The sequence below is a fragment of the Ornithorhynchus anatinus genome, chromosome 12 (genome assembly GCF_004115215.2).
Source record: "Ornithorhynchus anatinus isolate Pmale09 chromosome 12, mOrnAna1.pri.v4, whole genome shotgun sequence".
NCBI classification, from domain to species: Eukaryota; Metazoa; Chordata; class Mammalia; order Monotremata; family Ornithorhynchidae; genus Ornithorhynchus; species Ornithorhynchus anatinus.
Genome location: NC_041739.1, coordinates 20,279,283 through 20,307,109, shown reverse-complemented (window position 1 = coordinate 20,307,109; position 27,827 = coordinate 20,279,283).

The following is a 27,827-nucleotide window of genomic DNA, read 5'->3' as shown; positions in this document are numbered from 1 at the left end:
CCCTGGGCCAAAGGAGGTCTTTTAGTAGAAGAGTTTGGCTTCTGTATCCATGGTGCTGGGCACACTGAAGAGGCTCAGTAAACAACGAGCTGATAACTGAGGGACTGACTGCCTGCCCCTTCAGACCCTCATTTCTACCTGATCCTGCTGGGGCCGTTGTAACCCGGAATGTTTTCCCCTCCTCTCACAGCCACGTGGGCTGATACGGAAGGGGTCGCCAAGCCTCACGATTGTAAGAGCTGCCAATTAAAAACGTAATATGGGTGAGAGTCGCATATTTTTTTTTAATATTTTTCTGAGAACAGGGAATAAGCATCCCTAGCAGGAACCTTATTCTCTTCCGCCATTCAAATATGGCTGACAGAGAGATTGGGGGAAACTAATTCTCAGTGAAGCCAGATCTCCCTATGACCAGTATCTCACTTAAGTATGTAGCTTTATACTTAACTGATGCCCTTTCCTGTAATTTATCATCGTGTCTATCTCCTCTGCCAGATTGTCAACTCCTGAGGGCAGGGATTGTGACAACAAATTTTAGTGTACTTAATCCAGTGCTCTGCACACAGTAAGTGCTCAATAAATAGTACTGATTGACTGTAGTTGCCACAGGTCTTAACAGAAGGTCAGTTTTGAGGTCTTTCCTTTTGACAAGCCAAAAATCCTTCTGGAATGAGCCTAACCCAAGACCTCTTTCCCAACGACATTTCTTTAGATCTAATAATAATAACTGCGGTATTTAAATGCTTACTACATACAGCAAGCCTAGTGAATAAGAGTAAGGACCTGGGAGTCAGAAGGATGTGGGTTCTAATCCCACCTCCATCACTTGTCTGCTGTGTGATCTTGGGTAAGTCACTTAAATTCTCTGTGCCTCAGTTACCTCATCTGTAAAATGGGGATTGACCATGAACCCCATGAGGGACAGGAACTCTGTCCAACTGGATTAGTTTGTCTCTACCTCAGCGCTTAGAACAGTGCTTGACACATAGTAAGCACTTAAATATCATTATTATTATTTATGCCAAACATTATACTAAGCGCCAGCGTAGATACAGGATAATCAGGCCCCACACGGGACTCACAGAATAAGTAGGAGGGAGAATAGGTAATGTTGACTCTCCATTTTGCATATGAGGGAACTGAGGGACAGAGAAGTTAAGTGACTTGTCCAAGATCACGCAGCAGACCAGGTGAGTCAAGATTAGAACCCACATCCTTCTGACTCTCAGGTCCGTGCTCTTATGCACTAGGCTCGCTGCATGCAAAGGGAGCAGCTGGCAGATTCCAGCAGGTAAGTGGAGGATTAGGGATTTGAACCCAAAGCCTCTGACTCCCAGGCTCATGCTCTTTCCATTCGGCCACACTACTTCCCATTGCTAGTCTTATGCAAAGCTAGCATAATGTTAAAGAGGAGAGACCCTGCTGGAATCTGCCAGCTGCTGTCAGTGCCTTCCCCACCCTTGGGCTTTTCACACGAATGTTGAGCTAGAAGGATGGAGCCTCAGGGACTTGATTTGTCAGAGCCCTGAGGGCGTGAGGAGGCTGATAATGATCGTTGGGATCCCTCTCCATCCAGGAGGGAGATGCCTGCAGCCTGGGACACCCTCGCCCCCACAGGCTCTCCCAGGCCAGTCATCTGTGCATCATCAGAGCAACTGGAAAGTGGGTGGGTCTTGGCAAGTGACCCTGGCTGGATTAGCTTTGGGCATCCTACTTTGGAGATCAGCAGTCCTCCTAGGGATAGGGAGGTGGGTGGTTAGAGGAACCTATACCTTGTCCCTACAATGGCTTCCAGCTCCTCCTCCTAAACTCCACCTGTATCTGGGGTGGCTTTTTCATCAGTGGCAATAGCTTGTCGTGCCCTTCCGCCTCCACCCTCCGGCCCCAGCTTCCTACAGGAAGATGCTGTTGATCTCAGTCTCCAGAGGGTTGGTATAAGTTCCACTGGCCATTGTTGTCCCGAAAGAGAATGGACTCCAGTCAAGACTACTAACAGGCAGGTACACACAAGTTTCTTGGCCTGGAGCTCAGAGAGGGCCACGAGATGCTAGCTTTGAAGTCATGACAATGGCTTAAATGAAAAGATTTCCTGTGCCTAGCTGGGGGAGAAATCGGGGAGGCAAGCAGCCGCTGCCATGCTGACAGTGAACACCTGTCACCCTGACTGCCTCAGTTCCGACCTTGAAATAACACTTTCTGGAGCTGCAAAATTTGCATTCTATTTGCTTTGTCTCTCTCGTGCAGCTTTTTTTTCCTCTTCTCTCTCATTACTATGATCTGGGAGCTATTCACTGACAATTGCCACGTGAATCAGTCAATCAGTGGCATTTATTGGGTGTTTACTATGTGCAGAGCACTGTACTTAGGGCTTGGGAGAGTATAATACAACAATTGGTAGACACGTCCTCTTCCCTCAAGGAGCTTTCAGTCTAGAGTGGGAGACAGACATTAATATAAATGCATTATGGATTTGTGCCATCAGGGTGGGGTGAATATTGAACGTATAAAGGATAAAGAGCGTGGCTCAGTTGAAAGAACACGGGCTTGGGAGTCAGAGGTCATGGGTTCGAATCCCAACTCTGCCACTTGTCAGCTGTGTGACTGTGGGCAAGTCGCTTAACTTCTCTGTGCCTCAGTTACCTCATTTGTAAAATGGGGATTAAGACTGTGAGCCTCATGTGGGACAACCTGATTACCTTGTATACCCCAGGGCATAGAAAAGTGCTCTGCACATAGTAAGCGCTTAACAAATACCAACATTATTATCGAAGTGCATGAGTGATGCAGAAAGGAGAGTAAGGGAAAAGAGGGCTTAAGTAAGGAAGACCTTCTGGAAGAGTTGAGATTTTTATAAGGTTTTGAAGGTAGAGAAAATGGTAGTCTGTCACATATGGAGGGGGAGGGTTCCCAGATCAGAAGGGAGAACATGGGCAAGGGTTTGGTGGAGAGACAGATGAGATCGAGGTACAGTAAGTTGACAGAAGAGTCAAGTGTACAGACTGGGATGTAGTAGGAAACCAGTGAAGCAAGGTAAGAAGGGGTGAGCTGATTTGAGTGCATTAAAGCCATTGGTGAGGCATTTCTGTTTAATGCAGGGGTAGTTGGGTATTGGAGGTTCTTGAGAAGTGGGGAAACATGGACTTAATATTTTTGCTTTTGTTTTTTAAAAAAGGTATCCGGGAAGCAAAGAAAAGTATGGACTGGAGTGGGGAGAGACAGGAGGAGATCAGTGAGGAGGTTGAATCAGGGTGGAAGAAGATAAGTGCTAGGCTCAGCATAATTGCAGTTTGGATGGAGAGGAAAGGGTGGATTTTAACAATGGAGAGAAGGTAGAATCATCAGGATTTGGTCACATATTGAGTATGTGGGTTGAATGAGAGAGATGAGTAGAAGATAATGCCAAGGTCACAGACTCTTGAGTTAGTGGTTTTGTCTATAGTTATAGGAAAGACAGGGTTTGGGTGGAAAGATGAGGTACTGTATGTCTTTTTGGCAGATGACTTTTTAGGGGCAGAGGTTGAAGAGTCATTACCCAGCATGAGAATTTCTGTCAGTAGCTCTGGGACCCCAGTTTTCTGGGTTTGGTCTGGGTAACCAAATTTTAGGAAAGAATGGCAAAGGAGAAGACAGGGCTATAAAAGCAGCACCTCCCCAGCACCCTCTACCCCCATCCCAGTTTCCACCCCGCTGGGGAAGACCCTTTCACTCATCAACTTCACACAGTCATTTCCATGGTGGCTTTCAGGGGTAAGGGTGGGGGTTCCTTGTCTGGGCTCAAATGTTGGTATTTGATAAGTGCTTACTATGTGCCGAGCACTGTTCTAAGCGCTGGGGTAGACACAGGGGAATCAGGTTGTCCCACGTGGGGCTCACAGTCTTAATCCTCATTTTACAGATGAGGGAACTGAGGCACCGACAAGTTAAGTGACTTGCCCAAAGTCACACAGCTGGCAAGTGGCAGAGCCGGGGTTCAAACCCATGACCTCTGACTCCAAAGCCCGTGCTCTTTCCAGTGAGCCACACTGCTTCTCAATAATGAAATGTTGCAACAATTCATTTGAAGCAGGGTGATGTAATAGGAAGAACACAGGCCAGGGAGTGAGAGGGCCTGGGTTCTAATCCTGCAGTGCTACTTGCTTGCTATGTGACCATGGACAAATCGCTTCTCCAAGCCTCAATTTTCTCATCTGTAAAATAGGGATTCAACTCCTCTTCTCCCTCCTATTTAGACTGGGAACCCCATGAGGCATAGGAACATGAATATCTTGTGTCTACCCCAGCACTTAGTTCAGTGCTTGTCACATAGTAAGTGCTTAGCAAAATACTATTATTATTATTTCCCATTCCAGCACTTCTCCAATGTTACCTTGCAGCTCAATCTTCAACATGAAGTCATTTAGATTCTTGTCAGTGGGCCCTTGAGAAAAGCTCCCTCATGACCAGCATCCTTTCTTCCTGTCCTTGTTGAGCTGCTCTGACTCTCACAATTTGGGGGAGTTTTGGTTAGGGGGGAGGCAGTTTGGATCAACGAGAGAGTTCTTTGTCCTCATGGGGGTAGTGGGGCTAGCAAAGTTGTTTGTGGTTGTTGTGTTTTTTGCTTAGGATTTAAGGAACCGATTAGGCATAGAGGCAAAAGGCAGGCTCCTACAGAAGGACAGGGCCTTTAAGGCAGGCTTTGCTTGTGGTCATGAACTAATGGGCAGGATGGACTGCAATTTCTGTGGAAAGCATGACTTTGTGGGAGGGGAGGCAAAATGCATATGTATGAGAAGTGTCACCTTCATGTTCAAACACCAATCAGTCAGAGGTGTTTGAGTCCTTTACTGAATGCCACATGCTTAGTAAGTACAATAGCTGTTGGTAGACACAATCCCTGCCTAAAGTTCATAACTCTATTGTTTAGGTTTACAGTTAGGTAGGGGTTTCGCTAGAAAGATTGATGCTGGGACCAAGAACTCTCTCCATGAGGAGAATGTGCATATATGCTGGTGGAATTATTCATTTTCTTTGATCTCTTTCCTACAGTTTTTTGGCAAGAAAGCAAAAGGGCCTTACCGAAGCTGGCCGAGTGCTATTCTGAACAGCGGCTTATGAAGTGGGTGTGGGTTCAGGAGAGTCCTGGGTTCTGTTCTGTTGTGGTCTAGCAGTTTGTCTATTCCATGATGAAAGAGTGAATCTGCCAGCCACACCAGCCATCTTGCAAAGAATCTCTTGGGCGCAGGGAGGTAGGGCCAGAGAGTGTAGATGGCTTAGGGCAAACCGTCACCACTAGTGCAAATTCAAACCAAGCACATGTTCTGCTGGCAGTAAGATATGTTTTTCGATGCTCCCTAACTTTAAGCTAAAATTCTAAGAAACTGAAGCTGCCCTTTGTGGTCTCTTATTGATGGAGAGATAGTAGTGTATTTTGACAGCTTGATGTTTAAGTAGACAGTAGACTTTTATTTATTCATTCATTCAATAGTATTTACTGAGCGCTTACTATGTGCGAGCACTGTACTAAGCGCTTGGAATGAACAAGTCGGCAACAGATAGAGACAGTCCCTGCCGTTTGACGGGCTTACAGTCTGAGATTCAATATTCCCCCAAATGACAAGAGATTAGGAAGGTACCCCACTATATTTTTCATAGGCAGAGTGTGGAAGAAATTGACTTTCAGTGAGAGCTCCAGAGGGATAAGAATAGCAGCAATTTTATATTTTATATATATATATATATATATATTTATGCACACATACATAAATATGTATATGTGGGCCACAATTAGGTGGTAGGAAACTGGGGTGACTTCCATGTTCCCCCTTTAAACAATCACTTAACTTCTCTGTGCTTCAGTTTCCTCATTTGTCAAATGGGAATTTTACACCCACCTATTTTGACTGTGAGCCCATGAAGGACAGGGACTGTGTCTGACCTGATTATCTTGAATTTACCTCAGGGTTTAGAATAGCTTTGCACACAGAAAGCACTTAAATATTATTATTAAGGTGTCAGCACTGCACCTCATCCATTCATCCTGACGGAAGACTCCGCCACCATTAGGTTTACATGAACAAGATATACAGAATGGAGAAAATTCACTTGCCCTTGACATTTTTACTACTTCATTCCAGGGTTGGAAGTATTTCTCACCAGAAAATTGTGGCCTAGTGGATTGAGCAAGGGCCCAGGAGTCAGAAGTAACTATATTCTAGTCCAGGCTCTGCCACTTATCTGCTGTTACCTTGGGAAAGTCACTTAACTTCCCTATGCCTCTGTTACATCATCTGTATAACAGGGATTACTACTGTGAGCTCAATGTGGTCATAGACTGTATCCAAACTGATCATCTTGTATTTAACCTAGCACATAGTATTTTGGTCTTTTCCCCCTCCAGTTTGATCTCTTTGTTCCTAGATGAAGTAAAAGGCTTAGTTCTCAGTAAATTAAAACTTCAGAAGAAATGAAATATACAAGATCCCAACCTTAAATTATAAATGAATGCCACACAACTCCAGGGTTCCCCAGCTCATCTAGGACAACCCTCCCACACCCGATTTATTTCAAGCTGTTCCTCAAGTTCAGCTCAGCTGAACAATCAGTCATCTGTGACCCCAGTTCCCTTTCCCACCTGGGGCCCCAGTGTCCTCACCCTGGACATAATGGGTGTGGGTAATCAGACTGTGCAGTTTCCTTAGAAAAGAATTTTGGCATCCCCAGCTCCACCTCGTGAGATAATCCAGGGGAGGTTGGTCCCGTGGAACTTCACTCACTGGTGTACTGGTTTGTTTATGCTCACAGCGTGCCCATCTTGCTCTCTTTGGGGGAAGTTCTCTGAGCACTGTGCTTCTGCAGGGCGCTATGTAGGAGTGACTCACCTGCGGCTCAATGCCTCGCTGAGTAAAGACTTGTTTTGAGCTGCTGCTGGCTCCCTGAGGCTTACCAGGGGAATTAAAATGGCAGGATCTTTCTTGAAGAAGAAAGGACTCCAAAAGAAGCAGCCTGATTGTCCCACTCCAATTTGAGCAGTCTGATGTATTAGCACTATGGCATGTGTGTGGCTTGATGCACTTTTTTAGAGGAAATTCATTTTTTAATGCCATTTCTTTCCTGCACAAATTGTAATTTAATTCATATAACTTCTCTTCCTTTTTGTTTTGCTGTCTGTCTCCCATTGTGATTCCGTTGTTGGGTAGGGATTGTCTCTATCTGTTGCCGAATTGTATTTTCCAAGCGCTCGGCATAATGCTCTGCACATAATAAGTGCTCAATAAATATGATTGAATGAACAAATGAATGAGTCGAGTTTTTTAAGGTTGAACATTTCTTCTTCTAGACTATGGTCAGAGAATGTATTTAGCAATTCTGTTCTCTCCCAAGCATTTTATAGTGCTCTGCACACAGGAAGCACTCTACCATTGATAGTGCAAAAAGCACTGGACTGGGAATCAGAAAACCCAAATTCTAGTCCCAGTTCTATGAGCGGTCCGTTGTGGGACCTTGGGCAAATCACTCAACCTCCCTGGGCTTCAGTTTTCTTATCTATAAAATGAGGAGACGATAGAGCGTGAGTCCCTCCTGTCTGGGAGAGGGACTGTGCCTGGTCAGATAACCCTGTATCTAACCCAGTGTTTAGCACATAGTAAGTGCTTAATGCCATTATTGTTCTTCTTGGATCTTTCAATAAGAATTCTATATAGTTGGTTTGTGAAGCGTAAAGTTTACCACTGAATTTGGGATATGGGAATAAACATGATTTAAAAATCTCTACGAAAAGCTCAGGTTGAGCTGGATGGTGGGTACTCTGAGTACATTCTGACATAAGTCCTGTTCTTCAGGATCACAATCTGAAGAAGCTGTCAAGAAGATAGACCCCACAAACAGAAGCAGCCTAAGAACTTGCTCTGGTGACATCCCCCCTGTGTGAAACTGTAATAATCTGTCTCCAGGAATTTTTTCTCTGACAGTTCTCACCTCTACAGATGTCAATATCAATCAGTCAATTGAGTGTTTACTGTATGCAGAACACACTACTAAGTGCTTGGGAGAGTACAATACAACAGATTGAGTAGACAAGTTCTCTGCCCACAGGGGCGTACAGTCTAGAGGGGGAGATGACAGTAAGATAAATTATGGCTATGTATGTAAGTTATTGCAGGGCTGAGGACGGAGTGAATAAAGGGCACAAATCTAAGTGCCTGGGTGATGCAGAAGGAGAGGGAGTAGAGGAAATGAGGGCTTAGTTGGGGAAGACTTCTTGGAAGAGATGTGATTTTTAAGAGGGAATTGAAAGTGGGAAGAGTTATTGTCTATTGGATATGAAGTGAGTTGAAGCTCCAGGCCAGAGGTAGGATGTGGGCAAGAGGATGGTGTGATAGAAGAGATTGAAGTACAGTAAGTAGGTTGGTGTTAGAGGAGCAAAGTGAGTCTGTTAGGTTGTAGAAGGAAATCAGCAAAGTAAGATAAAAGTCAGTGAGGTCAATAGGGGCAGGGTTCTTCACTGGAGATTTCTTCTAAGCATTTTCCTAATTGGTGGTTGTTTTTTGGAGAAGAAACAGAAACTACAAACATTTTCCTTGTTTCCCTCCTACCCTGCTAGCTGAGAGTGTGCTTTGCAGCCCTATACTTCCAAAATGGATGGTGGGATTTGGGAATCTAAGTCCACTACAGAACTATTAGACTTTCAACAACAACCTAGAGTTTAAAGCTATCATTGAATTCTGCTCCCTACGTAATACTCTGCTCAATAATGCACAGTGCAAAGATGGACAAAGAATTATACCACTGAATCAAGAATTGGAAGAATGTAGCAACTTCTGACTCCAAAATTGTAAACTTGTGGACAGAGATTCTGACTTCACTTCTAGGGTCCTCTCCTAAATGCCTAATAAACACAAATGCTCAAATACAATTGACTGATACTTTACAAAGATGTACAAAACTGTAGAAGAGTCAACTTTATATATTTTTGCAAGGTCTGTCCTGAGGTATGCCTGGCTTCTGGAACAGTTTCATCAGAGCTACCTACGAGAGAGACTCATTCTCAAATGGCAGAACAGTCACCAACAACGAAGTCCTGGAACATAGCAAGATAACAAGTATCAAGATAACGCTCATTGCAACACAGCTTTGCTGGGTAGGACATAGGAGAGTAATGAATGATAGCAAGATACCTAAGCTGTTGCTGCACAGTGAACTGAAATGTCGACTACCCAGTTAGGGAGGGCAGAGCAAAATTTTAAAGATAGAGTCTTTAAGCAATCTCAAATAATGTGGTATAGGGTGTATGTCTGGTGGACGGGCCCACCTGAAATCATGAAAAGCAGCTGGTTGGCATGGGAGGTGAAGACTGCGGAAGTTACCCAAGCCTGATTGTCAGTGGCTCTGGCCCAGAATCAGCATTAGGCTGTTGTTTGTTCAACTGTACATGGGAACTGCATATACACCTTTGTGTGCACTTTGTTGTGCACTGCACTCCTGCCCTCCTCCTAGCTCATTGCATTCCATACCCAGTGAGAATATGACTGATAGGAACAAGAGAGGGCAAATGGCACTGTGCAAGGTATTGGCACTGTAATCAAACTGGCATTATAATCAGTTCTTTTGCTTAGGTGCCCAGTTTTAAAGCCTCAGGACCAAGGCTCATCTGTTATCTTTGAAAAGAGACTCCAGCATTGTCATTATGCAAGTAAACTGACTGGCAAAGCAATTTCACTGTCAATTCTCAAGGACAATGCTCTAATCCCTGCCCCCGTCTCATCCCTGGAAATGCACTTTGTGGGATAGACTGTGGTATCTACTTCATTCTGTTTTCTCCTGCTTGTTCGGTAGGAGGAGTGTGTGTGTCCTCTGGTTTGAGGACAGTGACCATTGCTGGCGTAACAACTCTCCCACTGGGAGAGTATTTTCTGCCACTAGTGCCCCCATGAGTTTGGTGGGCAGATTTCATTTGCCCAACCTTTCCCTGGGTAACTGACCCTCTGGTTTCCTGGCATGGGAAATGGCAACCTTATGTGGCTGGCTGCTCTTGAGAAAAACTAGTTATTGTGGTAATTAAGCCCTTACTATGTGCTAAACAATGTATTAAGCACTATACAGAGCTGGGATTAGAACTTCGGTCTCCTGATTCCCTGCCACGTGGCCCCGTTACTGCCTTTGTGTTTTCTGCTCTCCAGTTAAAAGAGGTACCTCATCTCAGTTCCTAAACTTTCCTCTTGGAAAAAAAGTCATGCCCAGTTCTGTGACTTTCAGGTTGATGCTCTAAGTATTGTCAGTTGTTGAAGAATTAGAAATAGCAGGACACTGTGTACTCCCTAAGAAATCTATTCAAACTGGTGCTCTTGGTAAAGTACACTGAGAAATACATTCTGAATGCCCATTCTAATGGGAACCACTTAGCAAAAGACAAACTCTTGAGTTGTTCAAGTTCATTATTTGAGGACCCACCTTAGATTTATGCAATATTATTCTTAGAAGTGTCCTTAGAATCCAAATATTTATTTTGGGGAAGAGGTTTGTTTTTTTTAGTGTGCCTACATTTTATTGATTCTAAAACAGGGAAGTGAGCTAGTTTGAAGAAATTTGTCCTTTGCTATTAAAATTAATAAAGATTATACAGGTAGGACTCACCCTGTTTCCCCGATACCACTAATGGAAGAATAGAGCGTGTGCTTTCTGGGGGGTGGGAAGGGTTGTTTAGGGGTATGTCGGAAGGTGTGTGTATATTTCAGCAGGCCCCAAAGCCTGTCACAAACACAGAACTCTCCATTAATTTCCATTGGCAGTGTAGATCCTAGAGAAAAAACCAAATGTCTTTTTGCCATTCTCTACTTTGGTTCTCTCTCTAGGATCTACTCTACTCTAGCTACTCTAACAGCTGGGTCTGGCCTGAAACTCCTCCCCACCCTGCCCCTCTCTTCCAGATTTGGCTTGTCAACCCAGCAGGTCAGGGTGGAGTGATGACAAACCCTATAAGGCTGTTAATGGGGGACATACAGGGAACTGCAGAGATCAAATGCAGATAGACACCTGGCTATCTGAACTCCAGTTCCACCTCTCTTCTGCCACTCCCAGAGTTCTCCTTGAATTGGTGCCCGAGTTAGGCTCTTCCTTTGCCCTCTCCTCCCTCCTCTGCCTTAGATTACTTCTGATTTATGTGTGGTTTGGGGGCGTAGGTGGTCGAAACCAAAAATGACCCAAATTCCAAAGAGCTATTCAGAGAGGGTTTTATTTCCAAGGCACTGAAAGGATCTACTGACAACAGGGAATGATAGCAATTAAGCACCTAATAATTAGCTAATTGATAGTGTACCAAGGCTTTGGTTTCCAGAGTTGAATTCCAGCTGTTGGCCCTTTGGCGGTATGGAGAAAGAGTGTGTTGTGTTGTCTCTCGGGTCAGTGCACAGATGTGCAAAAGGAGAATCTAACTGGTTTGCCATCAGTGCAGCCCACAGCCACTCTTGCACAAGAGAGAAAAGAACCATGGGAAAGAGAAAGAAAGGAGGCCGGTTCTGTGGGTAGAGCCAGTCCGACAAGGAGGGGGAAGGTAAAGGCAAATGTGGCTGATTGTTGACTTTATATTAATGTCTGCCTCCCCCTCTAGACTGTTAGCGTGTTGTGGGCGGAAACATGTCAATGAACTCTTTTGTACTATACTCTTACAAGCTCTTAGTATGCTCTGCACATGCTTAAGGCTTACAGTCTAAGTAGGAGGAAGAACAGGTATTGAGTCCTCCATTTTGCAGTTGAGGAAACTGAGACACAAAACAATAAAATGATTTGCCCAAGGTCACACAGCAGGCAGATCCAGGTTTAGAACCCAGATCCTCTGACTCCCAGGATCATGCTCTTTCCACTAGATGTTGCTCACAGGACTCTTCTGTAGCATTTTTGTGTAGATCCTCCTGCTACCTCTGTGACTGAAAAGCAGATGCCTAGCCTTCATTTACCTCTAGGCCCTGCCAATGCTAGAGTGAGTACAGGGAATCCAGGAGAGCGGGGAGTCAGGAGTCCCCTTCCTGCCCGCCCCCTCTTGCTGAAAGGAAGTGAAGAGCCCTGAGGAAATGATCATCTGTAGATCTGGACAGATACCCTGAGGCACCTCACCTCTTACCTCTTGGCCCCTGCAGTTGGAGCCAGATAGGGAAGTGTCCCTGTTGTCCTGTTATGTCATGTTAGATTGTAATATGATGCAATGCATATAAGCTGACAGAAAAGCCCGAGCAATCTTCTTATCTGCCACCCTTGCTGAGTAAAGGGTCATTATCAGAATTATTCACACGGCATTAGAGCAGTTGGAAGCCAGGGGATTATGTATTACATCACCCTCCATTTAGTCACCCAGCTCGGGTCCTGCTCAGACTATTTCCAAGAAAGGGATCATTCCCCCCTCTCTCTTCTCCTTCCCCTTCCTACACCCCCAACACTACTTACTTTCTTCTTTTCCTTCAATTAGGAGTGAGAACATTGCAACGGACTAATCTCTAACAGGGCCAGCCTCAATTTGCTCTACATACTTTCTGTGTGTAGAGCACTGTACTAAATGTTTGGGACCCGGTTTGCCATGCAGCTTGTCGCCACCGCCCCCAGTCCGTTCTGAAGAGGTCCCAGGAGAATCTAGGGAAGTTCCCAGGATAATCTGGGTGCTTTGGAGGTTACACCCATTCCTGTGATCATCCCAGAACTGAGCTCAGCATTGGTTCCTCAGGCAAAGCTGTTTCATTGTGCAGCAACTGTTCAGCTGTTCTTCACACAGTGTTCCCATCGTTGTGATGCAGAGTTAGGGAAGGTCAAGTCTGCAAGGGTTAGTGCAGGCTTCTCCACCAGGTTTTATAATAATGGAGAAACTTAAGTGGTTACTCTGTGACAAATACTGTGCTAAACCCTGGGATAGGCATCATTCAACAGATCATAGTTCCTGACCCACATAGAGTTTTATGTCTAATTATACGTAGTAATAGTATTTATTGAGCACTTGCTGTGTGTAGAGCACTGTACTAAATGTTTGGGAGAGTGCAATACAGTTATTAGACATTATCTCTGCCCCAAAAGAGCTTACAATCTAGTGGCAAGTGGCGGGCCACATTGCTGCCAATCCAATATTCATATTTTTTTTAATGTATTAAGTGCTTACTGTGTGCCAGGCCCTGTACTAAGTGCTGGGGTAGATACAAATAATCAGTGTGGACAAAGTCCATGTCCTACATGGGGCTCACAGTCTTAATCCTCACTTTACAGATATAATAATGTTGGTATTTGTTAAGCGCTTACTATGTGCCGAGCACTGTTCTAAGCGCTGGGGTAGACACAGATATGGTAACTGAGGCTCAGAGAAGTTAAGTGACTTGCCCAAGTCACATAGCAGACAAGTGGTGGAGTGAGGATGAGAAACCCAGGTTTCTCTGACTCCTAGGCCACCCTGCTTCCCCAGGTTCACCCATATAACAATGCCAAACCCATTTTGAGCAGAATTTCATTGGATGAGCTAGTTTAGTTTCTCCAGGATTCTTAACCTTTATTTTGTACCAAATGCCCATTGTTCTGAAAGGAAGGAACAAGAACCAGCGAGGGAGGAAAGGAGAGAAGGAACCAGATGTCTTGGAGAGAAGCAGCTCTTTTATAGACTGAACTCTTGATTTCCTTCAGACTTGTAAACGGATTTTTGACCACTTCACCTATCATCCGATTTCCTTTAGGTCTTGGATCATTGCAATAAGTTAGTGCTTTGAAGTTAGCAAGCTCACCTCCTTTGCTCCAACTTCATTTAGTGAATGGAGCACGGGCCTGGAAGTCCAAAGGTCATGGGTTCTAATGCTGGCTCTGCCACTTGTCTGGTGTATGATCTGGGCAGGGATTGTCTCGCTTGCTGCATTGTACTTTCCAAGCACTTAGTACAGTGCTCTGCACACAGTAAGTGCTCAATAAATATGATTGAATGAATGACCTTGGGCAAATCACTAAACTTCTCTGTGCCTCAGATTCCTCATCTGTAAAATGGGGATTGAGACTGTGAGCCCCACGTGAGACAGGGATTGGGTCCAACCTGATTTGCTTGTATCCACCCCAGTGCTTAGTACAGTACCTGGCATATAGTGCTTAACAAACACCATTATTATTAATAATAGTAATAATCAGTGCTCAAGTGAGTCAGACATGTTTTTGAGTGCTTAGTGTGTGCAGAGCCCTGTACTAAAAACAGCATGGCTTAGCATAAAGAGCAGAGGATGTGGGTTCTAATCCCAGCTTCACCACTTGTCTGCTGTGTAACCTTGGGCAAATCACTTAACTTCTCTGTACCTCAGTTGCCTCATCTTTAAAATGGAGATTAAGGCTGTGAGCCTCACGTGGGACAACCTGATTACCCTGCATCTACCCCAGTGCTTAGAACAGTGCTTAGGACAGAGGTCATGGGTTCGAATCCCAGCTCTGCCACTTGTCAGCTGTGTGACTGTGGGCAAGTCACTTTACTTCTCTGTGCCTCAGTTACCTTATCTGTAAATTGGGGATTAAGACTGTGAGCTTCACGTGGGACAACCTGATTACCCTGTATCTAGCCTAGCGCTTAGAACAGTGCTTGGCACATAGTAAGTGCTTAACAAATACCAACATTATTATTAGCACATAGTAAGTGCTTAAATACCATTCTTCTTCTTCTTATTATTATTAAGTGCTTGAGAGAGTACAATATAATAGACACATCTCTGACCACAATGAGCTTACAGCCTAGAAGAGGAATCAATCATTGGTATTTACTGAATGCTTACTATGTGCAGAGCACTGTACTAAGCACTTGGGAGAGTGCAATGATAGGGCAGAGATGTAGCAGGATGGTGGACTCTCCTGATGAGCCTTGGCCCATCTGGTGGGATCTATCAATCAATCAGTGGTGTTCACTGAGCATTTATTGTGTGCTGAGCACTGAATGAAACGGTTGGGACAGTACAATACAGTAGAGTTGGTAGACACGATCCCTGCCCTCAAGGAGCATACATGCTCACTCTTGAATGGGAACAACTCAAGTAGAGAAGGTCTCAGCCCTCAGCACCATTCTTCCTTTTAAATTTTAGCAGAGATATTTGTAAGTGTTTTACAAGTTTCATAATTGTTATTATTGTTATTATTTGTGTCCATTATGCTAATTCAGTTGCTTCTCCAGAATCTATATTGATAGAGCCACCCATCAGAATTGACCGATGAACGTTGACCTTGAGACTTCAGAACTGAGCTGCTGTTCAGAAGAATTGATTAGCATGGTGGTGACATGAGCCTCGCCATTCGCCCTCTCTTGTCCCTGTCTGGCATTTCCTCCCTGGGGCACAGAAGTCAACAAGTTGGTAGGAGAGCAGGCAGGGGTGCAGCACACTGTGAAGGTCATGGATTGGTCTTCCTATTTGTAAGCCAGCTACTGATAGAAAGTGGTCTAGAACCCTTGTTTCCTGATTCCCAAAGCAGTGTTCTTTTCATTGGACCAACTGCAGGGCTCCAGAATATATGAACTGGAGCACACTGAGTGCCCAGATCGGCTTGCCAACACCTCCTTTGGCACCTGAGAAAGTAGAGTGGACGTTTTTTATTTCTTACCCATTTCGGGTCAGACAAGGCAGATTCTGGTCAAGATAGTATAATGAGTTCAGAGGACCAGGACACCTCCTTTGGCAGCTGAGAAAGTAGGGTTGATGCCTTTTACTTCTTACCCATTTCTGGAGCAGACAAGGCAGCTTCTGGAGAAGAAAGCATGATGAGTTCAGAGGACCAGGACAGGTCTGGGGAGAGGAGGAAAGGGCCCTCCTCAGGCCCAAGAAGATCTTTGGGGATTGTGAGATTTCACTTGACACAACACTGGGCCATTTTATATTGTGTCCCTCCTTTCCAGGATTCCTCCTGAGCCTGTCCACCAACCCAAGGCTTCCTAGGTGGTGGTTCTGGTACTTTCACCATTGATGGATTCACTTCATTAAGCATCCCCTACTTCTGATTGTTTTAGACCCCCTCCGCAGTGAGGTCTGGTTCTGATTTTGGGAGTTGGGAGAGGGCGACAGAGTCCTTTGCAGGTACCGAGGCAGCTGCCATGGTAACTACCTCCTGGTTCTGTATCAGTAAAGTACAGCATGTTGTATGTAAAACTGTGTCGGGCACATCAGTGTTGCTGCATCCTTATCCACCAGTTCATTTGTTGCATGACTGCCACAGCAGAAGGGTGACTGAAGGGATAAGAGAGTGTGAGTGATGCTGCACAAACCACTAGCACTAAAATCAATTCCTTTCTGCATGGCTCTTGGTCTCCAAGCCTTTGTGACTGGACCCAGGGTTTGATGATATTTAAGTGCTTTCTATGTGCCGGACCCTGTACTTAGCGCTGGAATTACATACGAGATCATCAGGTTGGACACAGCCCCTGCCCTACATGGAGTTCATAGTCTTAATCCTCATTTTACAGATGAGGTAACTGAGGCACAGAAAAGTAAAGTGACTTGCCCATGTTCACGCAGCAGACAAATGGCAGATCCGGGATTGGAAACCAGGACCTTCTGACTCCAAGGCCCGTGGTCTATCCACTAGGCCATGCTGCTTCTCAAGACACTAGGCGAAGGGGATGGAAGTATGATTACTGTCTTTTCTTTAAGGGTGTTTTCAGATTCTTCTGGATGGTAGGAATGAGAAAAAAATCGGTGCTATTTGCTGCTCTTCTGATTTTCCCCAGTTCACTTAGAGCCTGTGACCTAGTTGTTCTTGGTCTCATAAAAGAGACTGAGAGACCTAGTCCTCTGAAGCAGGTGGGGACTGCCTTCTGCATAACCTGAAGGGACAGGGGAAGTAAGCCAGGTAAAACCAACCACGCAGGTCTTCATTTCTACTTTGAGCATTTAAATGACCCTAAACAGGAAAAAACAAATCAAACTAACTCATCCCGTGCCTGAGGGAATCATCTTTTTCCAAGTCAATTCCAGTCCTCCTTTCTCTCTTCTCCCCACCCCCTTCAGAATACTATTTCCTATCCAGGATGATGATTCCCTCTGAGCTGTACTTCTATCATCCTGTTAATTAGTCGGAGGGCCCAGTTTCTGGGAAAACCAGCACAGAACTGTTTATTTCAAACCAGGCAAGTCCAAACAAGGTTCTGCCAACAGCAGGAGGGGTGGAGAGGGGAGTGGAAAGAGAGAGAGAGAGACACTGACCCTGCTGCCTGAAAGCCTCCCCATATTAGGAAGTAAAGTGGCCGGGAAGGATCTGTCCATTAAAGAGAAAGAAGCCTTCACTATAGCACAATCCCTTCTTAAAGCCAAACCAGCCATCATTTTCTGCCAGCCAGGACTTGCTGATAGAAACCAATTTGTGGTCAGTGAGGTATGGGTGAGTGATTGGGCTGGGAGGAGGCAAGATGGAAGAGGATTTGGGTTTGGACCAAACAACTCAAAGCAGAAGGAAGTTCATTTTCAGGAGATGGGAAGGGGGGGAGAAGCTCTTGCTTTCTGTCCATGTGGCAGGGAATCCAAGTCACTCAAGCAGACAGGAGGTAAACTCAGACCTCGGCAAACACTGTGAAAGGTTGTCCTGGTGAGCATCTCTGAGGTCTGCAAGACTGGCACCCTGTAGCCACCGTGTTGGCACCTTGCAGCGAGAATGGGCGGGCTGGAGACAGTCGTAAGATATCTGCCAGGTACTCTGAATTTGGAAGGTAAAACAAGGGCTGGCCTATTTTCTTTCCCAACAGAAAAACAAAAACAGAAACCTAGCAAACCAACCAAAGCGTCTCGAGTCCCTCCACCCATTACCAATCAGGATTTTCCTCTTTTATTTCCTTTTTTCCACAGCAGAGGAAGGGTTTCAAGACTGGAAGAAAGATTATTTTGAACAAATGACCAGAAGATGGTGCTCTAGGCATCGCTAAGAGAACGTTTCCTAAGCTGTTTTGTTGGTCTTTTGGGAACGCCGGGCTGGTAGGGAAGAGGCAGAGAATTGGTGGGAGAAGGAACACTGCTGATCCAAGCTGAAAATTTACTTTACTCCAGCCCTTATCAATTTGGGGAACCCAGTCTTTGCTCAATAGCTAATATGCGGGCTGATTGATTTCTCACTCAGAGGCACATATAGATTAAAATCCTAACAGTCCCTTGCTCTGATACAGATTTGCCTCAAGTTTACTTACCTCTAAGAGGCCTGTCCATACTCAATAGCTGGATCTGGGCTCTTGAAGACTTAGGTAGAATATCCCAGCCAGCAGGAAAATCTTGACCATTGTTTGTGGTATATGTGGGGTGTCTGTGGAGTTTCTCTTTCCCAGTGGCACTTTCCTTTTCAATTATTTTCACTTATTGTTACAATTAAATAAAAAATAGAAAAGCTAAGTTAATTATTCACCCCCAAAGGGAAAGGAAAACTCAATTGAAATCTGGACAAATCTGAACAAAGCATCTTAATTTCCTTTATTTTCTTTAAAGGTCTTTCCCACTGTCCCTCCAGGGCCTGTGCCTGATGGCCCAACAGGCTTGGTTGCTTCATTAGTCTCCTTTCTGGTCCCTGCCCCCAACAGTGATCTTATTAAGAAGCCTGATTACATTCTTCCACTGCTTCCTCTCATCCATGCAGAACACTTCCAAGGAAAATGACTAGGTAAAGAAGTGGTCAGTCCCAAAAGTTGTAACTAAAAGGAGTCTTTGCTACAGTAACCAGGGCACCTGTAAATACTGTAGTGCAGGGATGTGGTTCTCTAATCCTTCTTCTTGGAAAGGCCAGATGTCTGATCTCTGGGTCCTGCACCTGTCATTTTTAGTTAGCACATCAACCCATTAGCAGACCACTTAGGAGAATAATTGTTTCTCTTTTATTCTTGGGAGGCCCACTTTATCCCTTCCTGTGTGTGATCTGAATCCTGGTTTTCACTCTGGAGAATCTATCCATAATCTCTGAGCTGGGGTAGCAGGGCTAATGGGGAAGGACCAAGCTATCATTTTACCAGAGGGCAGGAAAGGTTCTTTTATGACATTAGCAATGCTAATTTGCACCTAATGGATGAGCTTTCACACCAAACAGCCATACATTTCTTTAGTTGGTGTGAATCTACCTGGAAAGAGAGCAAGAGTTTTCGCATGCTGGGGACCCTCCTTGGGGAGTCATGAGCCCTTCTCATCAGGAGTGAAGGGGGTTGTCTTTCCATGCGAGTTTATGCCCCCCGGAGTTTAGTGAATCCAAGTCTGCTTGAACCCATAATTCTGTCACCATCTCAAAAGTGGGTCAGAAGTTTGGTGAGATAGAGGTGAGGCACTGAAGGTGGTGACTGCCATAGATAATCTCAGTGTTCTTCCAGGGCCCATTTGACAATTGAATTATTTGTTCTATTTCCCAGTTCTCCTATATTGTGAGGGTTGTGTTCTTGTGATGTCACACCTTAAGGCGAAGTCTTGTAGCCCTCACCCATTTCGATGACACACTCAAGCGCACAACAAGAATCTATGATAACCCAGACTGCAGAGCCCAAACGAACTTGGCTTATTGGAAGAAAATTCCCTAATCAGGTTCTATCCAAAACATGTATTGAAAACACACACTGTGACAGAACTGAGTGTCTTATTTTTCATTCGGGAAAAGTTTGTGTTCTTGACTTGTTCTTGGCTTATTTGAGGAGCTGGTAAGAAATTGTCTGGTTTTAATACTGAACACACTCCCCTTTTCATCATCCTGCAGATGCATTCAGGATGGAATTGCTCTGTTCTTTGTCCTGGGTGTTTTTGAATGCTGGCTAGAGGATCTCTGATTAGAATATAATTCTAGAATGTGGTATGCAGACCGTCATGATGGAACTTTTGTGAGGATGGGCCCCCTGTGGTGTGAAAGACTGACATTAACAACCATATTTACTCTCTTCTTTGGGTCCGGCTGTATTTCACAGTGACCGTATTTTGTGTACAATCTCCCAAATTCACTTTTGTTGATCAAAATTTAGTACTTACACTGGTAACATGCTAGAATCTGGATGTAATTTGGGTGCCCTCTGGTGGTTAATATCGTTTTAACTTTCCCTTGTATACCTTAAGAAATATGGTACATAGTCTTGGTTCAATTTGTATTTACCTGATACTGTCATAGCTAAGATGCTTAACATCTCTGCATGGTATTTTTTAACTATAGTCCTTACATTTCCTGAAAGTCCCTTTATTTCTTTAGAACAATTTTCCCCGTTCCCCTGCCACACAGCCAGATTTGGGTGCTAGGCGGAGACAATTTGTGAGAAGGTTTGGAAGGTCATCATGGAGAAGCAGCATGCCTCAGTGGCAAGAGCAAGGGCTTGGGAGTCAGAGGACATGGGTTCTAATCCCAGCTCTGCCACTTGTCTGCTGTGTGACCTTGGGCAGGTCACATAGCTTTGTGACCTTGGGCAAGTCACATAACTTATCTGTGCCTCAGTTACCTCATCTGTAAAATGGGGATTAGACCATAAGCCCCATGTGGGACAGGGACTGTGACCAACCTGATTACCCTTATCGACCCCGGGGCTTAGAACAGTGCCTGGCACATAGTAAGCACTTAACAAGTAGCATAACTATTATTATTATTTAATTCCAGGACCATTCTCAGCATAGGTAATTTGTCCCACCCTCAGGGGGCCTGCAACTTCTTGGAGGCTGAGAGAGGCAGCAAGATGTAGGGGGGAGTTGGGAGCAAGGCAGTCCTGGGACTTCTGAGAAGTAGAGGGTCAATAGCATTAGCAGTAGGAACATATAAGTCTCAGACTCTGAGTTCTCCTCCTTCCCCTACTTAGAGAGGTGGTCCTTGACAAAATCATGGAGAACTTCACTTCTGGAGACACAAGGCAGGGCACCGGACCTGGTGTGAATGACACGTGCATCCCCTTTCTACGGGATTTATGGTTCACTTTGGCCACCTGCAAAGAGTTATGGGTAAATTGATTTAGGGTCAAGGAAGAAAACCTCATTCAATAGCTTTCCAGAAAATATCTGTCTTGTATGGCGAACTCCACGTAGGGATGTCTACATAAGAACTGAGAAGAGGCTATCTACTAAAGTTAGAAAATGCTTTCAAAAGGTCTAACTAAAAAGCACGCCCAGAAGCGGAGCATGAGAGGACTTGCATTCTTTATATTTCTGACTTGGGGTATTTTAATTTTTGGAATCTTTTGTAAATAACTGTGGAATGAAGAGGCTGGAAACTGTGCTCTTGGCTGATATTGGGTACTTTTCCCCAGTGTCAGTCAACTGGATCACTGCCTCAAAAAATTCTTGGCATTTGTTAATGTAGAACCACTGAAATTTTAAAGTTAGGCCCACAAATTCAATTACCTCATCTGGATTATCCTTGTCCAGGGCTAAAATGTTGCTATTGTCAAATGGAGATTTTAAAGCCCGACAAACAGTTCTTCTCCTAGAGGAGGCCGAATACCTTGCCAAAGTGAGAGGATGCCTCAACAGATGCACTGATAGGTTTTCAGGCCATAGATGGTGAACAAAGCATATTTTCAACTGGTCTCTCAGAGAATGAAGCCATCCAAGATAACTTTGCAGAGTACAGAGAATGGCTATTAGGGCTTTTCTTCCTTTTTAACTGAGACGGTCAGAGGGAGGAAGATTAGGGGTAAAGAAATGAAGCCGCAAAATGAGTGACCTCAATTTTCCCATGCAAAAATGCAAGTTGGTGAAAAATGACTTCAAGAGCTATTCTAAACCAACCTATAATTACCTCGTTGCTTTTCCAAGAACTTCAGATTATAAACTAGTGACAAGAATGTGCAGAATTTTTGCAGTGAGTAGATATATTTTTTAAGTAAATAACTGATTCAGGCCTTAACTTTTCTGTGCATTTTGCCTATTGGCTTGGCTGTTAGTTTTGAAAAGCTAAAATTCTAAGAACCACAAATTTAAATCACAACAAAAGACTAGATCTTTCATCCTATTACCGAACCAGATCAATTTAGATACCACAGAATTAAGGAAGTGATAGTTTATTATATGAATACTTCAAAACTTCACTATTTTAAGGGAAAGTTGCTTTTTTATCGTAAGATCTTACTATGTGCCAGGCACTATACTAAGTGATGGGGTAGATACAAGCTAATCATTCAATCGTACTTATTGAGTGCTTACTCTGTGCAGAGCACTGTACTAATCGGGTTGGACACAGTCTCTGTCCCACATGAGGCTCATAATCTCAATCTTCATTTTACAGAAGGGATAACTGAGGCACAGAGAAGTTAAATCACTTGCCCAAGGTAGGCAATAATAATAATGGTATTCATTAAGCTCTTACTATGTGCCAAGCACTGTTCTAAGCACTGGTGGAGATACAAGGTTATCAGCTTGTCCCAGGTGGGGCTCACAGTCTTAATCCCCATTTTCCAGATAAGGTAACTGAGGCACAGAGAAGTTAAATGACTTACCCAAAGTCACCCAGGTGACAAGTGGTAGAGCCGGGATTAGAACCAGGTCCTTTTGACTCCCAGGGCTATCCTCTTTCCACTAGATCATGCTGCTTCTCCAGGATAGATAGTTGCAAATCTTTTCAATATTTCTCTCTAGATTTTCAGAGATCCAGCCTGAAGTTAGGGGAAGATCTTTTATTCTTCTCCAGATAGATAATCCTGAAAAGTCCAAAAAGATAGCTGGCTAGCCCAGTGACTTTGATTTATAACGGGTGCAGAAGAGTGAAAGTTGTATAGGCAGATAATAGCAATAGGTTAGAAAACGACTTAGTTAAATTAATGTCTGATAGTTGCATAATGTTCTATTAGAGGGGAAAGATAAAGGTAAAATGCCTTGATAGTAGAACCATGTAGAACCAAGAAGCAGCATGGCCTAGTGGAAAGAGCATGGGTCTGGGAGACAGAGGACCTGGGTTCTGATTCCAGCTCTGCCATTTGTCTGCAGGGTGCCCTTGGGCAAGTCACTTAATTTCTCTGTGCTTCAGTTACCTCATCAGTAAAATGGGGATTCAGACTGTGAGCCCTGAGAGAATGTTCTGGCAATAATAATAATGATGATGATTATGTACTTAGAGCCTTCAAGTCATCAAGGACTGGGGAAAGCAAAGCATAAGCACTGGGGAAAGCAAAAGATAATGAAATCAGGCAAAGTCCTTGTCCCACAGGGAGCTCAAAGTCTAAGAGGGAGGGTGGACAGTGATTTTCACCCCATTTCACAAAAAGGTTAAATGACTTGCTCAAGATAACACAGCAGGTCAATGTCTGGGCCGGGAGTAGAACCCAGGTCTCCTGACTTCCAGTTCCTTGTTCTTTCTCCTGCCTCCCACTTCTGGTGAACTGTCATCTCCCTTAGCACTCAGATTGAGACACCTGGTATAGTATCCAGATTAAGACATCGATATTGAAAACGCCCTTAGTCATATTGCAGGTCTCAGGATTTCAAGATCTTTTTTCCATTCACAGCTGGAGGTGAGGTGAGGTGCTATAAAGTTGCTCAAATGGGCCCAGGTCTTTGAACATGGTCAGTGCTGAATACAGTGCCAATGCTAAGACCTGGCACATAGTAAATGCTTAACAAATGCCATAATAATTAAAAAAACTGTGCCAGGCACTGTACTAAGCACTAGGGTAGATACAAGAGAATCAGGTAGGACCTAGTCCATGACCTGCAGCTGTGTGACTGTGGGCAAGTCACTTAACTTCTCTGTGCCTCAGTTCCTTCATCTGTAAAATGGGGATTAAGACTGTGAGCCCCACGTGGGACAACCTGATTCCCCTGTGTTTACCCCAGCGCTTAGAACAGTGCTTTGCACATAGTAAGCGCTTAACAAATACCAACATTATTAACTCACAGTCTTAATCCCCATTTTACAGATGAGGTAACTGAGACACAGAGAAGCAAAGTGACTTGCCCAAGATCACACAGCAGATGAGTGGCAGACCCAGGATTAGAGCCCAGGTCCTTCTGATTCCCAGGCCCATGCTTTATCCATCAGTCAATCAATGGTATTTATTGAGTGCTTACTACGGGCAGAGCACTCTACTAAGCACTTGGGAGAGTACAATTTGACAGAATTAGTTGACATGTTCCCTACCCACAAGGCCATGCTGCTTCTCTGAGTTGTGAATAAATCAGTAGGAAGTGGAGCAACTAGTAGTTTAACTGGTCCATTGTGGCCTCCAAGGAGCAGGAAATGGTGCTTGACTCTTTCCTCCTTCTTTGCCCTCACCTCCATTAGCACTTGCAGTGGAAACGAGCCTCGTGCCCATCAACCAGATATATAATCTTCCTTCATTTCGGAGGCAAGTGTCTTTTTCCATGGGGTCAGGTGGTTGACCTGGCCCTCAGTTCTGAGGTTTAATGTCCACAGAGCATTCAGCCAGGCCTCCCTGGATTTCCCAATTTAGAGTCAATAGTGCCAAGGCAGATAAAGTCAAGGGAATTGTCCAGAGGCCCAGATGGGTCTAGGACCCAAGCCAGAACTGGAGCTCTAAAACCCTGAGCTGACTGAATCAGCCACTTTGTTTATACCAGAGGATATGATGATTTCTCGTGGTGGTTCAAATCAGCCAAAACCCTAATAATAAATGTCTCCCTTTGGCAATCCAGTTTGGCAACAGATCATTACGGGATCGGAACTCAGAAAATGGTTCTCATAACTCTTTTTATGTTCCCCCTGCTGTCCATCCTAACAATAATAATAATAATAATTGTGGTATTTGTTAAATGCTTACTGTCTGTCAGGCACTGTTCTAAACGCTGGGGGTAGATACAAACAAATCAATTTGGACACAGTCCCTGTCCCACATGGGGCTTACATCCTGTTAGAGAAGCAGCCTGGTTTAGTGGAAAGAGCACGGGCTTGGGAGTCAGAGAATGTGAGTTCTAATCCCAGCCCCACCACTTATCTGCTGTGTGACTTTGGGCAAGTCACTTAAATTCTCTGGGCCTCAGTTACCATATCTATAAAATGGGGATTAAGACTGTGAGCCCCATGTAGGGGAACCTGATTACCCTGTATCTACGCCAGCGCTTAGAACAATGCTTGGCACATAGTAAGCACTTAACAAATACTACAATTATTATTATTATTATTATTCTGTATCATAGGCACTATAACTAATAGTTGTGGTATTTGAACACTCATTATGTGCCAGGCACTGTACTAACCCCTGGGGGAGGTGCAAGATGATCAGGTCAGATAAAAATCTTGTCCCTCATCAGACACAGTCTAAGTAGAAAGGAACATAGATATTGAATCACCATTTTACAGATGGGGAAAAAAAAACAAGGCAAAGAGAAGTTAAGTAACTTGTCCACGGTCACACAGCTGGTAAGTGACAGAACCAGAAATAGAACCCAGGTCCTCCGAGTCCCAGGCCCATTTTCTCTTACACCAATGCAGTGCTGCTTCTCCTAAAAGGAATGAAGGCACAAAGTGGATTGTAAACTTGTTTTTATAATGTCCCTGCCCAGGTCAAAACTGAATGACTGCCTGGTAGGCCGGGGTCCGATATTTCAGAAGCCACAGGGATGGACTTGGTCAGCTGGCTTGTCAGACAGTGAATTCTTTGCTCTTTGAGGTAGGTTACATTGTGTGAGGCATATTTGGTTTCAGAAATGTATTTTGTGGGGTATGTATTTTTTGTCCATCTGTGATCTGAAGCTGTATCCGGTTACTGTGCTACGTTCATTACAGCACGTACAATCAAAACCATGCTGCATTCCTCCAATATTTCAGAATCTGTTTTAAAGCAATGTGGGGGAAATCTTTATCCTTCCCCATCTTGGCTTTTTCTGGTTTAGGAGATTTTGTGAGGGTCAGAAGTTGGAGAGTTCAAATTACCACTTGTTTAGGAATCTGTGGTTTTAGACTCTCTGGCCTGCTTTGGATAAAATGGAAAAGTATTGAACACAACAATATTCTTGGAATCAGAATGCAGCCTCTACAGAAAACGGAGATCTGATTCTGTGCCAAATCTTAAAAAATATATATAAAATAAATCTTGGAGGGACCCGAGTTAAAGGAAATGTCATTTTGATTTAAAATTCAAGCCAGAGACCCACAGTCCCTTGGAGTTAAGTCTGAAGTGAGGGTAGAATATTTAAATTTTCCTACTCTCATGAGTAAATCAGTGGAAATAAATCACTTTACCCTGCAAAAGGTGTCACCTGGCTAACAATAATAACTATGTATTTGTTAAGCACTTACTATGGGCTGGGCATTGTATTAAGAATTGGGATAGATACAAGATAATCAAGTTGGACACAGTCCCTGACCTATGTGGGGCTCACAGTCTTAATCCCCATTTTACAGATGAGGGAACTGAGGCACAAAGAAGTGCAGTGACACATGGTCACACAGCAGAGAAGTGGCGGATCCAGGATTAGAACCCATGATCTTCTGATTCCCAGGTCCGTGCTCTATTCACCACACCATGCTGCTTCTCTAGTTAAAACTTAATAGTAAGAAGGGAGTTTTGTCACATTCTCCAACTGATACTCCAGTCTTTCTACCTTCCTTCTAGACTGTAAGCTTGTTGTGGACAGAGAACATGTTTGCCAACCTTTTGTACTCTACTAAGTGCTCAATATTGTGCTTTGTATATAGTAACCGCTCAATAAATAACATTGGTGCTGAAAATAAGCTTCATATATTTCAGTCTGTGGAAAGGCCGATTAAGAAACTAATTATAATTAGATGGTTTTCTGATTATACCTTGATAGGCCATTAAAACAATGAACACAAAGTCCCAAAATACCCTTGAAGCTTGGGGCAGTGGAGAGGAAGTGGATGGTGCAGTGGATGGTATAGAAGGTAGCAGAAAAGGCTTCCTGCAAGTCCACTGAACGCACGGTTCTTTGACGTCAGTACCCTGGTAGCTCCTTGTGGGCAGGGATGGTGCTTACCAACTCCATTGTATTGACCTTTCTCAAGCACTTAGTATAATGCTCTACATACGGAGCTCAATCAGTACCAGGAAATCCCTCAAACCAGAGCCGGCAACTTTACCTGCAGAACCGGTTGGAAATGGACTATGACCTGACCACACTAGTATGTGGAGATGGAGGGGCAGCCCACTAGGAGGAAGGCCCGAGGATGTGATGAGCCCTGGAATCTGAAGCCTTCACACTCAACTGTAGCTCACCTTACCCAAGTGAGTCTTATTCCTCTTGGGCTTCGGCATCTCTTTTTTTGTAGAGAAGTAGTTTTACCCACCTTAAAGGGCTTGGGATCAAGAGATCCTTGTCCATTAGGCTTCAGGAAGCTCAAGACTCTTCACGTAATTGTTGCTAAAAATTACCATTTTGGAAACATGCGGGTGAAGTTTAATTAAATATGCTCAGACAGGCCCTGAGGAAAAGCGGGAACTCTGGCCTTCTCCACCCCTGTGATCTTAGGTTTGTTTGCCTCCTCAGAGTAAACTCTTTTCCTCTGGCCCTTGATCTTAGGTTACAGAATGTGCTCCTCCAGCAAAGGCAAAGTAACTGACTTTTCTGGCTCTGAAAGAGCTGGGGAGCAGCGTGGTCTCATGGTTAGAGCACAGGCCTCGGAGTCAGAAGGACCTGGGTTCTAATTCTGCCTCCAAGTCTACTATGTGACTTTGGTCAAGTCACTTCATTTCTCTGCCTCAGTTCCCTCATCTGCAAAATGGGAATTGATGGTGAGCCCCATATGGGATAGGGACTGTGTTCAACTTATTTAGCTTGTAACTACCCCAGCGCTTAGAACAGTTCCTGGCACAGAGTAAGTGCTTAACAAATCCCATTTAAAAAACAAAAAAAACTGAAGAACTGTGTGCCTATTCCTGGTAGTAACAGATTCTGACCACCACCTAAGTACCCATCAGTACCTATCAGCCTCTATCTCTTCATGTTTTTCTTTGGTGTTGGCGAGGGTTTTAGTCTAGTTCTCTT